Below are 13,294 nucleotides of genomic sequence, written 5' to 3'. Positions count from 1 at the left end.
GTCTCAGGTTGTAATTCTTTTGTCATCTTGAAATCAAATATTTTACCTAGGTATGTTTTCAGAAAGGTTTTCTTTATCAGTTTTTGTTGATCTCCTGCTATAATGTCCCTTATTATATTTTTTTCCACCTTTAGATAGGGTCTGCTAGAGGGGGTATAGCTCAGTGGTAGAGCATTTGACTGCAGATCAAGAGGTCTCAGGTTCGAATCCTGATGCCCCCTTAAAGTCAATTGCTTTCAAAGATTATTTTGAGGGTAGAGGACTCTTTTTTAGAATATGTTACTCAGTGAAAAATGTCCCTTATTAGACAATTTCTCATGTTCAATTCCTGGCACCCCCTTGAAATCAAGTGCTTCCTAAGTGTATCTTGAGAGAGGGAGTGCTGCTTTTTGGTTATGTTACTCAGTCCAAAATGTCCCTCATTCAATGGTTTTTCTCTGTCAGACAGTTCCTAACAGAGGTGGAAGTGCAACAGACTTCAGATCAATAGGTCTCAGGTTGTAATTCTTTTGTCATCTTGAAATCAAATCTTTTACCTAGGTATGTTTTCAGAGAGAAGGTTTTCTTTATCAGTTTTTCTTGATCTCCTGCTATAATGTCCCTTATTATATTTTTTTCCACCTTTATATAGTTTCAGGTAGAGGGGGTATAGCTCAGTGGTAGAGCATTTGACCGGAGATCAAGAGGTCTCAGGTTCAGATCCTGATGCCCCCTTAAACTCAAGTGCTTTTAAAAGATTATTTTGAGGGTAGAGGACTCTTTTTTAGAATATTTTACTCAGTGAAAAATGTCCCTTATTAGACAATTTCTCACGTTCAATTCCTGGCACCCCCTTGAAATCAAGTGCTTTCTAAGTGTATCTTGAGAGAGGGAGTGCTGCTTTTTTGGTTATGTTACTCAGTCCAAAATGTCCCTCATTCAATGGTTTTTCTCTGTCAGACAGTTCCTAACACTGGTGGAAGTGCAACAGACTTCAGATCAATAGGTCTCAGGTTGTAATTCTTTTGTCATCTTGAAATCAAATATTTTACCTAGGTATGTTTTCAGAAGAAGGTTTTCTTTATCAGTTTTTGTTGATCTCCTGCTATAATGTCCCTTATTATAATTTTTTTTCCACCTTTAGATATTTTCTGGTAGAGGGGGTATAGCTCAGTGGTAGAGCATTTGACTGCAGATCAAGAGGTCCCAGGTTCAAATCCTGATGCCCCCTTAAAATCAAGTGCTTTCAAAGAGTATTTTGAGAGTAGAGGACTCTTTTTTAGAATATTTTACTCAGTGAAAAAATCCCTTATTAGACAATTTCTCACGTTCAATTCCTGGCACCCCCTTGAAATCAAGTGCTTTCTAAGTGTATCTTGAGAGAGGGAGTGCTGCTTTTTTGGTTATGTTACTCAGTCCAAAATGTCCCTCATTCAATGGTTTTTCTCTGTCAGACAGTTCCTAACACTGGTGGAAGTGCAACAGACTTCAGATCAATAGGTCTCAGGTTGTAATTCTTTTGTCATCTTGAAATCAAATATTTTACCTAGGTATGTTTTCAGAGAGAAGGTGTTCTTTATCAGTTTTTGTTGATCTCCAGCTATAATTTCCCTTATTAGACAATTTTTCCACCTTTAGACAGTTTCTAGCAGAGGGGGTATAGCTCAGTGGTAGAGCATTTGACTTCAGATCAAGAGGTTCCAGGATTCAATCTTGATGCCCCCTTAAAATCAAGTGCTTTCAAAATATTATTTTGAGGGTAAAGGACTCTTTTTTAGAATATTTTACTCAGTGAAAAATGTCCCTTATTAGACAATTTCTCACGTTCAATTCCTGGCACCCCCTTGAAATCAAGTGCTTTCTAAGTGTATCTTGAGAGAGGGAGTGCTGCTTTTTTGGTTATGTTACTCAGTCCAAAATGTCCCTCATTCAATGGTTTTTCTCTGTCAGACAGTTCCTAACACTGGTGGAAGTGCAACAGACTTCAGATCAATAGGTCTCTGGTTGTAATTGTTTTGTCATCTTGAAATCAAATATTTTACCTAGGTATGTTTTCAGAGAGAAGGTTTTCTTTATCAGTTTTTGTTGATCTCCTGCTATAATGTCCCTTATTATAATTTTTTTCCACCTTTAGATAGTTTCTAGCAGAGGGGGTATAGCTCAGTGGTAGAGCATTTGACTGCAGATCAAGAGGTTCCAGGATTAAATCCTGATGCCCCCTTAAAATCAAGTCCATTCAAAGAGTATTTTGAGAGTAGATGACTCTTTTTTATAATATTTTACTCAGTGAAAAATGTCCCTTATTAGACAATTTCTCACGTTTAATCCCTGGCACCCCCTTGAAATCAAGTGCTTTTTAAGTGTATCTTGAGAGAGGGAGTGCTGCTTTTTTGGTTATGTTACTCAGTCCAAAATGTCCCTCATTCAATGGTTTTTCTCTGTCAGACAGTTCCTAACACTGGTGGAAGTGCAACAGACTTCAGATCAATAGGTCTCAGGTTGTAATTCTTTTGTCATCTTGAAATCAAATATTTTACCTAGGTATGTTTTCAGAGAGAAGGTTTTCTTTATCAGTTTTTGTTGATCTCCTGCTATAATGTCCCTTATTATAATTTTTTTCCACCTTTAGATAGTTTCTAGCAGAGAGGGTATAGCTCAGTGGTAGAGCATTTGACTGCAGATCAAGAGGTCCCAGGATCAAATCCTGATTCCCCCTTAAAATCAAGTCCTTTCAAATAGTATTTTCAGAGTAGAGGACTCTTTTTTATAATATTTTACTCAGTGAAAAATGTCCCTTATTAGACAATTTCTCACGTTCAATCCCTGGCACCCCCTTGAAATCAAGTGCTTTTTAAGTGTATCTTGAGAGAGGGAGTGCTGCTTTTTTGGTTATGTTACTCAGTCCAAAATGTCCCTCATTCAATGTTTTTTCTCTGTCAGACAGTTCCTAACACTGGTGGAAGTGCAACAGACTTCAGATCAATAGGTCTCAGGTTGTAATTCTTTTGTCATCTTGAAATCAAATATTTTACCTAGGTATGTTTTCAGAGAGAAGGTTTTCTTTATCAGTTTTTGTTGATCTCCTGCTATAATTTCCCTTATTAGACAATTTTTCCACCTTTAGACAGTTTCTAGCAGAGGGGGTATAGCTCAGTGGTAGAGCATTTGACTGCAGATCAAGAGTTCCAGGATTAAATCCTGATGCCCCCTTAAAATCAAGTTCTTTCAAAGAGTATTTTGAGAGTAGACTCTTTTTTTAGAATATTTTACTCAGTGAAAAATGTCCCTTATTAGACAATTTCTCACATTCAATTCCTGGCACCCCCTTGAAATCAAGTGCTTTCTAAGTGTATCTTGAGAGAGGGAGTGCTGCTTTTTTGGTTATGTTACTCAGTCCAAAATGTCCCTCATTCAATGGTTTTTCTCTGTCAGACAGTTCCTAACAGAGGTGGAAGTGCAACAGACTTCAGATCAATAGGTCTCAGGTTGTAATTCTTTTGTCATCTTGAAATCAAATATTTTACCTAGGTATGTTTTCAGAGAGAAGGTTTTCTTTATCAGTTTTTGTTGATCTCCTGCTATAATGTCCCTTATTATAATTTTTTTTCCACCTTTAGATATTTTCTGGTAGAGGTGGTATAGCTCAGTGGTAGAGCATTTGACTGCAGATCAAGAGGTCCCAGGTTCAAATGCTGATCGCCCCCTTAAAATCAAGTCCATTCAAAGAGTATTTTGAGAGTAGATGACTCTTTTTTTGTAATATTTTACTCAGTGAAAAATGTCCCTTATTAGACAATTTCTCACGTTCAATCCCTGGCACCCCCTTGAAATCAAGTGCTTTTTAAGTGTATCTTGAGAGAGGGAGTGCTGCTTTTTTGGTTATGTTACTCAGTCCAAAATGTCCCTCATTCAATGGTTTTTCTCTGTCAGACAGTTCCTAACAGAGGTGGAAGTGCAACAGACTTCAGATCAATAGGTCTCAGGTTGTAATTTTTTTGTCATCTTGAAATCAAATATTTTACGTAGGTATGTTTTCAGAGAGAAGGTGTTCTTTATCAGTTTTTGTTGATCTCCAGCTATAATGTCCCTTATTAGACTATTTTTCCACGTTTAGATAGTTTCTAGCAGAGGGGGTATAGCTCAGTGGTAGAGCATTTGACTGCAGATCAAGAGGTCCCAGGATTAAATCTTGATGCCCCCTTAAAATCAAGTGCTTTCAAAGAGTATTTTGAGAGTAGAGGACTCTTTTTTAGAATATTTTACTCAGTGAAAAATGTCCCTTATTAGACAATTTGTCACGTTCAATTCCTGGCACCCCCTTAAAATCAAGTTCTTTCAAAGAGTATTTTGAGAGTAGACTCTTTTTTTAGAATATTTTACTCAGTGAAAAATGTCCCTTATTAGACAATTTCTCACATTCAATTCCTGGCACCCCCTTGAAATCAAGTGCTTTTTAAGTGTATCTTGAGAGAGGGAGTGCTGCTTTTTTGGTTATGTTACTCAGTCCAAAATGTCCCTCATTCAATGGTTTTTCTCTGTCAGACAGTTCCTAACACTGGTGGAAGTGCAACAGACTTCAGATCAATAGGTCTCAGGTTGTAATTCTTTTATCATCTTGAAATCAAATATTTTACCTAGGTATGTTTTCAGAGAGAAGGTTTTCTTTATCAGTTTTTGTTGATCTCCTGCTATAATTTCCCTTATTACATTTTTTCCACCTTTAGACAGTTTCTAGCAGAGGGGTATAGCTCAGTGGTAGAGCATTTGACTGCAGATCAAGAGGTCCCAGGTTCAAATCCTGATGCCCCCTTAAAATCAAGTTCTTTCAAAGAGTATTTTGAGAGTAGACTCTTTTTTAGAATATTTTACTCAGTGAAAAATGTCCCTTATTAGACAATTTCTCACATTCAATTCCTGGCACCCCTTGAAATCAAGTGCTTTCTAAGTGTATCTTGAGAGAGGGAGTGCTGCTTTTTTGGTTATGTTACTCAGTCCAAAATGTCCCTCATTCAATGGTTTTTCTCTGTCAGACAGTTCCTAACAGAGGTGGAAGTGCAACAGACTTCAGATCAATAGGTCTCAGGTTGTAATTCTTTTGTCATCTTGAAATCAAATATTTTACCTAGGTATGTTTTCAGAGAGAAGGTTTTCTTTATCAGTTTTTGTTGATCTCCTGCTATAATGTCCCTTATTATAATTTTTTTCCACCTTTAGATATTTTCTGGTAGAGGTGGTATAGCTCAGTGGTAGAGCATTTGACTGCAGATCAAGAGGTCCCAGGTTCAAATGCTGATCCCCCTTAAAATCAAGTCCATTCAAAGAGTATTTTGAGAGTAGAGGACTCTTTTTTAGAATATTTTACTCAGTGAAAAATGTCCCTTATTAGACAATTTCTCACGTTCAATTCCTGGCACCCCCTTGAAATCAAGTGCTTTCTAAGTGTATCTTGAGAGAGGGAGTGCTGCTTTTTTGGTTATGTTACTCAGTCCAAAATGTCCCTCATTCAATGGTTTTTCTCTGTCAGACAGTTCCTAACAGAGGTGGAAGTGCAACAGACTTCAGATCAATAGGTCTCAGGTTGTAATTTTTTTGTCATCTTGAAATCAAATATTTTACGTAGGTATGTTTTCAGAGAGAAGGTGTTCTTTATCAGTTTTTGTTGATCTCCAGCTATAATGTCCCTTATTAGATTTTTTTCCACCTTTAGATAGTTTCTAGCAGAGGGGTATAGCTCAGTGGTAGAGCATTTGACTGCAGATCAAGAGGTCCCAGGTTAAATCTTGATGCCCCCTTAAAATCAAGTGCTTTCAAAGAGTATTTTGAGAGTAGAGGACTCTTTTTTTAGAATATTTTACTCAGTGAAAAATGTCCCTTATTAGACAATTTATCACGTTCAATTCCTGGCACCCCCTTAAAATCAAGTTCTTTCAAAGAGTATTTTGAGAGTAGACTCTTTTTTAGAATATTTTACTCAGTGAAAAATGTCCCTTATTAGACAATTTCTCACATTCAATTCCTGGCACCCCCTTGAAATCAAGTGCTTTCTAAGTGTATCTTGAGAGAGGGAGTGCTGCTTTTTTGGTTATGTTACTCAGTCCAAAATGTCCCTCATTCAATGGGTTTTCTCTGTCAGACAGTTCCTAACAGAGGTGGAAGTGCAACAGACTTCAGATCAATAGGTCTCAGGTTGTAATTCTTTTGTCATCTTGAAATCAAATATTTTACCTAGGTATGTTTTCAGAGAGAAGGTTTTCTTTATCAGTTTTTGTTGATCTCCTGCTATAATGTCCCTTATTATAATTTTTTTCCACCTTTATATAGAGTATGTTAGAGGGGGTATAGCTCAGTGGTAGAGCATTTGACTGCAGATCAAGAGGTTCCAGGATTAAATCCTGATGCCCCCTTAAAATCAAGTTCTTTGAAAGAGTATTTTGAGAGTAGACTCTTTTTTTAGAATATTTTACTCAGTGAAAAATGTCCCTTATTAGACAATTTCTCACATTCAATTCCTGGCACCCCCTTGAAATCAAGTGCTTTCTAAGTGTATCTTGAGAGATGGAGTGCTGCTTTTTGGTTATGTTACTCAGTCCAAAATGTCCCTCATTCAATGGTTTTTCTCTGTCAGACAGTTCCTAACAGAGGTGGAAGTGCAACAGACTTCAGATCAATAGGTCTCAGATTGTAATTGTTTTGTCATCTTGAAATCAAATATTTTACCTAGGTATGTTTTCAGAGAGAAGGTTTTCTTTATCAGTTTTTGTTGATCTCCTGCTATAATGTCCCTTATTATATTTTTTCCACCTTTATATAGTTTCTGGTAGAGGGGTATAGCTCAGTGGTAGAGCATTTGACTGCAGATCAAGAGGTCCCAGGTTCAAATCCTGATGCCCCCTTAAAATCAAGTGCTTTCAAAGAGTATTTTGAGAGTAGAGGACTCTTTTTTAGAATATTTTACTCAGTGAAAAATGTCCCTTATTAGACAATTTCTCACGTACAATTCCTGGCACCCCCTTGAAATCAAGTGCTTTCTAAGTGTATCTTGAGAGAGGGAGTGCTGCTTTTTTGGTTATGTTACTCAGTCCAAAATGTCCCTCATTCAATGGTTTTTCTCTGTCAGACAGTTCCTAACAGAGGTGGAAGTGCAACAGACTTCAGATCAATAGGTCTCAGATTGTAATTTTTTTGTCATCTTGAAATCAAATATTTTACCTAGGTATGTTTTCAGAGAGAAGGTGTTCTTTATCAGTTTTTGTTGATCTCCAGCTATAATTTCCCTTATTACATTTTTTTCCACCTTTAGACAGTTTCTAGCAGAGGGGGTATAGCTCAGTGGTAGAGCATTTGACTGCAGATCAAGAGGTCCCAGGTTAAATCCTGATGCCCCCTTAAAATCAAGTTCTTTCAAAGAGTATTTTGAGAGTAGACTCTTTTTTTAGAATATTTTACTCAGTGAAAAATGTCCCTTATTAGACAATTTCTCACGTTCAATTCCTGGCACCCCCTTGAAATCAAGTGCTTTCTAAGTGTATCTTGAGAGAGGGAGTGCTGCTTTTTTGGTTATGTTACTCAGTCCAAAATGTCCCTCATTCAATGGTTTTTCTCTGTCAGACAGTTCCTAACAGAGGTGGAAGTGCAACAGACTTCAGATCAATAGGTCTCAGATTGTAATTTTTTGTCATCTTGAAATCAAATATTTTACCTAGGTATGTTTTCAGAGAGAAGGTTTTCTTTATCAGTTTTTGTTGATCTCCTGCTATAATGTCCCTTATTATAATTTTTTTCCACCTTTAGATAGTTTCTGGTAGAGGGGGTATAGCTCAGTGGTAGAGCATTTGACTGCAGATCAAGAGGTTCCAGGATTAAATCCTGATGCCCCCTTAAAATCAAGTTCTTTCAAAGAGTATTTTGAGAGTAGACTCTTTTTTTAGAATATTTTACTCAGTGAAAAATGTCCCTTATTAGACAATTTCTCACATTCAATTCCTGGCACCCCCTTGAAATCAAGTGCTTTCTAAGTGTATCTTGAGAGAGGGAGTGCTGCTTTTTTGGTTATGTTACTCAGTCCAAAATGTCCCTCATTCAATGGTTTTTCTCTGTCAGACAGTTCCTAACAGAGGTGGAAGTGCAACAGACTTCAGATCAATAGGTCTCAGATTGTAATTGTTTTGTCATCTTGAAATCAAATATTTTACCTAGGTATGTTTTCAGAGAGAAGGTTTTCTTTATCAGTTTTTGTTGATCTCCTGCTATAATGTCCCTTATTATAATTTTTTTCCACCTTTATATAGTTTCTGTCAGAGGAGGTATAGCTCAGTGGTAGAGCATTTGACTGCAGATCAAGAGGTCCCAGGATCAAATCCTGATGCCCCCTTAAAATCAAGTCCATTCAAAGAGTATTTTGAGAGCAGATGACTCTTTTTTATAATATTTTACTCAGTGAAAAATGTCCCTTATTAGACAATTTCTCACGTTCAATCCCTGGCACCTCCTTGAAATCAAGTGCTTTTTAAGTGTATCTTGAGAGAGGGAGTGCTGCTTTTTTGGTTATGTTACTCAGTCCAAAATGTCCCTCATTCAATGGTTTTTCTCTGTCAGACAGTTCCTAACACTGGTGGAAGTGCAACAGACTTCAGATCAATAGGTCTCAGGTTGTAATTCTTTTGTCATCTTGAAATCAAATATTTTACCTAGGTATGTTTTCAGAGAGAAGGTTTTCTTTATCAGTTTTTGTTGATCTCCTGCTATAATGTCCCTTATTATAATTTTTTTCCACCTTTAGATAGTTTCTAGCAGAGAGGGTATAGCTCAGTGGTAGAGCATTTGACTGCAGATCAAGAGGTCCCAGGATCAAATCCTGATTCCCCCTTAAAATCAAGTCCTTTCAAAGAGTATTTTGAGAGTAGAGGACTCTTTTTTATAATATTTTACTCAGTGAAAAATGTCCCTTATTAGACAATTTCTCACGTTCAATCCCTGGCACCCCCTTGAAATCAAGTGCTTTTTAAGTGTATCTTGAGAGAGGGAGTGCTGCTTTTTTGGTTATGTTACTCAGTCCAAAATGTCCCTCATTCAATGGTTTTTCTCTGTCAGACAGTTCCTAACACTGGTGGAAGTGCAACAGACTTCAGATCAATAGGTCTCAGGTTGTAATTCTTTTGTCATCTTGAAATCAAATATTTTACCTAGGTATGTTTTCAGAGAGAAGGTTTTCTTTATCAGTTTTTGTTGATCTCCTGCTATAATGTCCCTTATTATAATTTTTTTCCACCTTTAGATATTTTCTGGTAGAGGGGGTATAGCTCAGTGGTAGAGCATTTGACTGCAGATCAAGAGGTCCCAGGATTAAATCTTGATGCCCCCTTAAAATCAAGTGCTTTCAAAGAGTATTTTGAGAGTAGAGGACTCTTTTTTAGAATATTTTACTCAGTGAAAAATGTCCCTTATTAGACAATTTATCACGTTCAATTCCTGGCACCCCCTTAAAATCAAGTTCTTTCAAAGAGTATTTTGAGAGTAGACTCTTTTTTTAGAATATTTTACTCAGTGAAAAATGTCCCTTATTAGACAATTTCTCACATTCAATCCCTGGCACCCCCTTGAAATCAAGTGCTTTTTAAGTGTATCTTGAGAGAGGGAGTGCTGCTTTTTTGGTTATGTTACTCAGTCCAAAATGTCCCTCATTCAATGGTTTTTCTCTGTCAGACAGTTCCTAACAGAGGTGGAAGTGCAACAGACTTCAGATCAATAGGTCTCAGGTTGTAATTTTTTTGTCATCTTGAAATCAAATATTTTACCTAGGTATGTTTTCAGAGAGAAGGTGTTCTTTATCAGTTTTTGTTGATCTCCAGCTATAATGTCCCTTATTAGACCATTTTTCCACCTTTAGATAGTTTCTAGCAGAGGGGGTATAGCTCAGTGGTAGAGCATTTGACTGCAGATCAAGAGGTCCCAGGATTAAATCTTGATGCCCCCTTAAAATCAAGTGCCAGGACTCTTTTTAGAAATTTTACTCAGTGAAAAATGTCCCTTATTAGACAATTTATCACCAATTCCTAAAATCAAGTTCTTTCAAAGAGTATTTTGAGAGTAGACTCTTTTTTAGAATATTTTACTCAGTGAAAAATGTCCCTTATTAGACAATTTCTCACATTCAATTCCTGGCACCCCTTGAAATCAAGTGCTTTCTAAGTGTATCTTGAGAGAGGGAGTGCTGCTTTTTGGTTATGTTACTCAGTCCAAAATGTCCCTTATTCAATGGTTTTTCTCTGTCAGACAGTTCCTAACAGAGGTGGAAGTGCAACAGACTTCAGATCAATAGGTCTCAGGTTGTAATTTTTTTGTCATCTTGAAATCAAATATTTTACCTAGGTATGTTTTCAGAGAGAAGGTTTTCTTTATCAGTTTTTGTTGATCTCCTGCTATAATGTCCCTTATTATATTTTTTTTCCACCTTTATATAGTTTCTGTTAGAGGGGGTATAGCTCAGTGGTAGAGCATTTGACTGCAGATCAAGAGGTCTCAGGTTCAAATCCTGATGCCCCCTTAAGTCAAGTGCTTTCAAAAGATTATTTTGAGGGTAGAGGACTCTTTTTTAGAATATTTTACTCAGTGAAAAATGTCCCTTATTAGACAATTTCTCACGTTCAATACTTGGCACCCCCTTGAAATCAAGTGCTTTCTAAGTGTATCTTGAGAGAGGGAGTGCTGCTTTTTTGGTTGTGTTACTCAGTCCAAAATGTCCCTCATTCAATGTTTTTTCTCTGTCAGACAGTTCCTAACAGAGGTGGAAGTGCAACAGACTTCAGATCAATAGGTCTCAGATTGTAATTGTTTTGTCATCTTGAAATCAAATATTTTACGTAGGTATGTTTTCAGAGAGAAGGTTTTCTTTATCAGTTTTTGTTGATCTCCTGCTATAATGTCCCTTATTATAATTTTTTTCCACCTTTAGATAGTTTCTAGCAGAGGGGTATAGCTCAGTGGTAGAGCATTTGACTGCAGATCAAGAGGTCCCAGGATCAAATCCTGATGCCCCCTTAAAATCAAGTCCTTTCAAAGAGTATTTTGAGAGTAGAGGACTCTTTTGTATAATATTTTACTCAGTGAAAAATGTCCCTTATTAGACAATTTATCACGTTCAATCCCTGGCACCCCCTTGAAATCAAGTGCTTTCTAAGTGTATCTTGAGAGAGGGAGTGCTGCTTTTTTGGTTATGTTACTCAGTCCAAAATGTCCCTCATTCAATGGTTTTTCTCTGTCAGACAGTTCCTAACAGAGGTGGAAGTGCAACAGAATTCAGATCAATAGGTCTCAGGTTGTAATTATTTTGTCATCTTGAAATCAAATATTTAACCTAGGTATGTTTTCAGAGAGAAGGTTTTCTTTATCAGTTTTATGTTGATCTCCAGCCATAATGTCCCTTATTAGACAATTTTTCCATCTTTAGACAGTTTCTAGCATAGTGGGTATAGCTCAGTGGTAGAGCATTTGACTGCAGATCAAGAGATCCCAGGATCAAATCCTGATGCCCCCTTAAAATCAAGTCCTTTCAAAGAGTATTTTGAGAGTAGACAATTTTTTATAATATTTTACTCAGTGAAAAAAATCCCTTATTAGACAATTTCTCACGTTCAATTCCTGGCACCCCCTTGAAATCAAGTGCTTTCTAAGTGTATCTTGAGAGAGGGAGTGCTGCTTTTTTGGTTATGTTACTCAGTCCAAAATGTCCCTCATTCCATGGTTTTTCTCTGTCAGACAGGTCCTAACAGAGGTGGAAGTGCAACAGACTTCAGATCAATAGGTCTCAGATTGTAATTGTTTTGTCATCTTGAAATCAAATATTTTACCTAGGTATGTTTTCAGAGAGAAGGTGTTCTTTATCAGTTTTTGTTGATCTCCAGCTATAATTTCCCTTATTAGACAATTTTTCCACCTTTAGACAGTTTCTAGCATAGTGGGTATAGCTCAGTGGTAGAGCATTTGACTGCAGATCAAGAGGTCCCAGGATCAAATCCTTATGCCCCCTTAAAATCAAGTCCTTTCAAACAGTATTTTGAGAGTAGAGGACTCTTTATTATAATATTTTACTCAGTGAAAAATGTCCCTTATTAGACAATTTCTCACGTTCAATCCCTGGCACCCCCTTGAAATCAAGTGCTTTCTAAGTGTATCTTGAGAGAGGGAGTGCTGCTTTTTTGGTTATGTTACTCAGTCCAAAATGTCCCTCATTCAATGGTTTTTCTCTGTCAGACAGTTCCTAACAGAGGTGGAAGTGCAACAGACTTCAGATCAATAGGTCTCAGGTTGTAATTATTTTGTCATCTTGAAATCAAATATTTTACCTAGGTATGTTTTCAGAGAGAAGGTTTTCTTTATCAGTTTTTGTTGATCTCCTGCTATAATGTCCCTTATTATAATTTTTTTCCACCTTTAGATATTTTCTGGTAGAGGGGTTATAGCTCAGTGGTAGAGCATTTGACTGCAGATCAAGAGGTCCCAGGTTCAAATCCTGATGCCCCCTTAAAATCAAGTGCTTTTAAACAGTATTTTGAGAGTAGAGGACTCTTTTTTAGAATATTTTACTCAGTGAAAAAAATCCCTTATTAGACAATTTCTCACGTTCAATTCCTGGCACCCCCTTGAAATCAAGTGCTTTCTAAGTGTATCTTGAGAGAGGGAGTGCTGCTTTTTTGGTTATGTTACTCAGTCCAAAATGTCCCTCATTCAATGGTTTTTCTCTGTCAGACAGTTCCTAACAGAGGTGGAAGTGCAACAGACTTCAGATCAATAGGTCTCAGATTGTAATTTTTTGTCATCTTGAAATCAAATATTTTACCTAGGTATGTTTTCAGAGAGAAGGTTTTCTTTATCAGTTTTTGTTGATCTCCTGCTATAATGTCCCTTATTAGACAATTTTTCCACCTTTAGACAGTTTCTAGCAGAGGGGTATAGCTCAGTGGTAGAGCATTTGACTGCAGATCAAGAGGTTCCAGGATTAAATCCTGATGCCCCCTTAAAATCAAGTTCTTTCAAAGAGTATTTTGAGAGTAGACTCTTTTTTTAGAATATTTTACTCAGTGAAAAATGTCCCTTATTAGACAATTTCTCACGTTCAATTCCTGGCACCCCCTTGAAATCAAGTGCTTTCTAAGTGTATCTTGAGAGAGGGAGTGCTGCTTTTTTGGTTATGTTACTCAGTCCAAAATGTCCCTCATTCAATGGTTTTTCTCTGTCAGACAGTTCCTAACAGAGGTGGAAGTGCAACAGACTTCAGATCAATAGGTCTCAGATTGTAATTTTTTGTCATCTTGAAATC

The 13,294-nt window shown here is 37.0% G+C and overlaps 21 non-coding genes across 21 annotated transcripts; all 21 read left to right on the top strand.

Moving 5' to 3' along the window:
• Window positions 1-149: 149 nt before the first annotated feature.
• trnac-gca lies at window positions 150-221 on the top strand. Its single transcript has one exon. It is a non-coding gene; the product is annotated as a tRNA-Cys (tRNA).
• A 421-nt stretch (window positions 222-642) lies between these two features.
• Window positions 643-714, top strand: trnas-gga. Its single transcript has one exon. It is a non-coding gene; the product is annotated as a tRNA-Ser (tRNA).
• A 424-nt stretch (window positions 715-1,138) lies between these two features.
• Window positions 1,139-1,210, top strand: trnac-gca. The gene has a single exon. It is a non-coding gene; the product is annotated as a tRNA-Cys (tRNA).
• A 918-nt stretch (window positions 1,211-2,128) lies between these two features.
• On the top strand, window positions 2,129-2,200 carry trnac-gca. Its single transcript has one exon. It is a non-coding gene; the product is annotated as a tRNA-Cys (tRNA).
• A 423-nt stretch (window positions 2,201-2,623) lies between these two features.
• Window positions 2,624-2,695, top strand: trnac-gca. The gene has a single exon. It is a non-coding gene; the product is annotated as a tRNA-Cys (tRNA).
• Window positions 2,696-3,118: 423 nt separating this feature from the next.
• trnac-gca lies at window positions 3,119-3,189 on the top strand. Its single transcript has one exon. It is a non-coding gene; the product is annotated as a tRNA-Cys (tRNA).
• Window positions 3,190-4,108: 919 nt separating this feature from the next.
• On the top strand, window positions 4,109-4,180 carry trnac-gca. The gene has a single exon. It is a non-coding gene; the product is annotated as a tRNA-Cys (tRNA).
• Window positions 4,181-4,717: 537 nt separating this feature from the next.
• Window positions 4,718-4,789, top strand: trnac-gca. Its single transcript has one exon. It is a non-coding gene; the product is annotated as a tRNA-Cys (tRNA).
• A 1,522-nt stretch (window positions 4,790-6,311) lies between these two features.
• trnac-gca lies at window positions 6,312-6,383 on the top strand. The gene has a single exon. It is a non-coding gene; the product is annotated as a tRNA-Cys (tRNA).
• Window positions 6,384-6,800: 417 nt separating this feature from the next.
• On the top strand, window positions 6,801-6,872 carry trnac-gca. The gene has a single exon. It is a non-coding gene; the product is annotated as a tRNA-Cys (tRNA).
• A 422-nt stretch (window positions 6,873-7,294) lies between these two features.
• Window positions 7,295-7,365, top strand: trnac-gca. Its single transcript has one exon. It is a non-coding gene; the product is annotated as a tRNA-Cys (tRNA).
• Window positions 7,366-7,785: 420 nt separating this feature from the next.
• Window positions 7,786-7,857, top strand: trnac-gca. The gene has a single exon. It is a non-coding gene; the product is annotated as a tRNA-Cys (tRNA).
• Window positions 7,858-8,278: 421 nt separating this feature from the next.
• Window positions 8,279-8,350, top strand: trnac-gca. Its single transcript has one exon. It is a non-coding gene; the product is annotated as a tRNA-Cys (tRNA).
• A 423-nt stretch (window positions 8,351-8,773) lies between these two features.
• On the top strand, window positions 8,774-8,845 carry trnac-gca. Its single transcript has one exon. It is a non-coding gene; the product is annotated as a tRNA-Cys (tRNA).
• Window positions 8,846-9,268: 423 nt separating this feature from the next.
• trnac-gca lies at window positions 9,269-9,340 on the top strand. Its single transcript has one exon. It is a non-coding gene; the product is annotated as a tRNA-Cys (tRNA).
• Window positions 9,341-9,880: 540 nt separating this feature from the next.
• Window positions 9,881-9,952, top strand: trnac-gca. Its single transcript has one exon. It is a non-coding gene; the product is annotated as a tRNA-Cys (tRNA).
• A 498-nt stretch (window positions 9,953-10,450) lies between these two features.
• trnac-gca lies at window positions 10,451-10,522 on the top strand. The gene has a single exon. It is a non-coding gene; the product is annotated as a tRNA-Cys (tRNA).
• Window positions 10,523-10,944: 422 nt separating this feature from the next.
• On the top strand, window positions 10,945-11,016 carry trnac-gca. The gene has a single exon. It is a non-coding gene; the product is annotated as a tRNA-Cys (tRNA).
• A 424-nt stretch (window positions 11,017-11,440) lies between these two features.
• Window positions 11,441-11,512, top strand: trnac-gca. The gene has a single exon. It is a non-coding gene; the product is annotated as a tRNA-Cys (tRNA).
• Window positions 11,513-12,427: 915 nt separating this feature from the next.
• On the top strand, window positions 12,428-12,499 carry trnac-gca. The gene has a single exon. It is a non-coding gene; the product is annotated as a tRNA-Cys (tRNA).
• A 421-nt stretch (window positions 12,500-12,920) lies between these two features.
• On the top strand, window positions 12,921-12,992 carry trnac-gca. The gene has a single exon. It is a non-coding gene; the product is annotated as a tRNA-Cys (tRNA).
• The last annotated feature ends 302 nt before the right edge of the window (window positions 12,993-13,294 follow it).

This window comes from Oncorhynchus gorbuscha, linkage group LG23 (assembly GCF_021184085.1).
Source record: "Oncorhynchus gorbuscha isolate QuinsamMale2020 ecotype Even-year linkage group LG23, OgorEven_v1.0, whole genome shotgun sequence".
NCBI lineage: Eukaryota > Metazoa > Chordata > Actinopteri > Salmoniformes > Salmonidae > Oncorhynchus > Oncorhynchus gorbuscha.
The sequence above is the reverse complement of the archived record's forward strand: the minus strand, read 5'-3'. Positions and strand labels throughout refer to the sequence as shown.